The sequence below is a fragment of the Salvelinus alpinus genome, chromosome 20, assembly GCF_045679555.1.
Source record: "Salvelinus alpinus chromosome 20, SLU_Salpinus.1, whole genome shotgun sequence".
Taxonomy (NCBI): domain Eukaryota; kingdom Metazoa; phylum Chordata; class Actinopteri; order Salmoniformes; family Salmonidae; genus Salvelinus; species Salvelinus alpinus.
Window position 1 is genome coordinate 20524904 of NC_092105.1, and position 1473 is coordinate 20526376.

A 1473-nucleotide genomic window follows, 5' to 3' on the forward strand; every position below is an offset into this window, starting at 1 on the left:
ATCGGAAATGATGGCTGGATTCACAAGATGTTTATCTTTCATTTGCTGTATTGGACTTGTGATTTCATGAAAATTATATTATATGATATCCCTGTCGCGTTAGGCTAGGCTATGCTAGTCAGCTTTTTTGATGAGGAGGATCCCGGATCCGGGAGGGTGACTCGATAGAGGTTTTAAGACTATTAATCTCATCAACAACCATTTGTATCGTAGAGGAGGGAATTAGATTTTTGCCTTGTAACTTCATGTAAAACATACAGATTATATACAGACTTTTCATAACAGCTGGGTTCAGTATATCCTCTGGGCCTTCATCAATAAAATCTACAACGAACAGACTTTCAGCATCGTGAGAACTCACCGAAAGAACCGAATAATTGGACACATGAGCAGCTGTAGCATACCTATATTGCCTTGAAATGTGGGAGGTTAAAGAGGATCTTAATATAAAGGCTTTGCCAGTCTCTGAATGGGCATTTGACCTTTTCTCTTTTTGAAACATGTGACCTTAGGTGACCAAGAATATCATTCAGATCAAGGCATTGTTTCTGACAATGACGATTTTCACATGTAAACGGCCCTTGCATCATGTCATTGTTGTGATACAGCAGATACAGCAGACTATGATGACAACACATATGACTTTTAAAAGCATTATATTTTGTAAACAGATTTGCAGGATACATATTGGCCATTTTCTTCATGTTGGTATAATGACTAATGATCCACAATACCTGGTAACGTTTAAACAGTGAGGCCCAATTCTTTGGAAAGACCTGACATGTTCCCAATTTCTCTATATTTAACTTACTTGTAACAACAAACAAAAAAAGTAGCTTGTAGATTTAAAACTAGGTTCCAATTAAAACTTCTTAGGGCTAGGCCCCTTTTTTCTCCACTTCCTGTCTGAATGACGTGCCCAAAGCAAACTGCCTGTAGCTCTGGCCCTGAAGCCAGGATATGCATATATTTGGTATCATTGGAAAGAAAACCTTTTGAAGTTCGTAGAAATGTTTAAATAATGTAGGAGAATATAACACAATAGATATGGTAGGAGCAAATCCAAAGAAAAACCATCCAGAATTATTTATTTTTGGAGAGACCATCCTCTTAGAAATGCAAGAGTAAGGTCATATTAAAAAGGTTATTTGCTCCCTGGATGCAATTCCTATGGCTTCCACAGGATGTCCGCAGTCTATGTTCAAGGTTTCAGGTTTGTAACTTCAAAAACGAATAAATATCAATTCATGTTTGCGTGCGCCATGCAGACACTATGCACCTGCTGAAATCGGTTTCCTTTTGAACATACTTCATTCCGAAATAAATATTATAGTTTGATAAAATTTTAGGGTATCTGAGGAGTAAATAGAAACGTATTTTGACTTGTTGAAACAAAGTTCAGGGGTAAGTTTTTGCATTCCTTTCTCTGCAAATTGAACGAGTGGATTATTCAAATCGATGGCGCCAATTAAT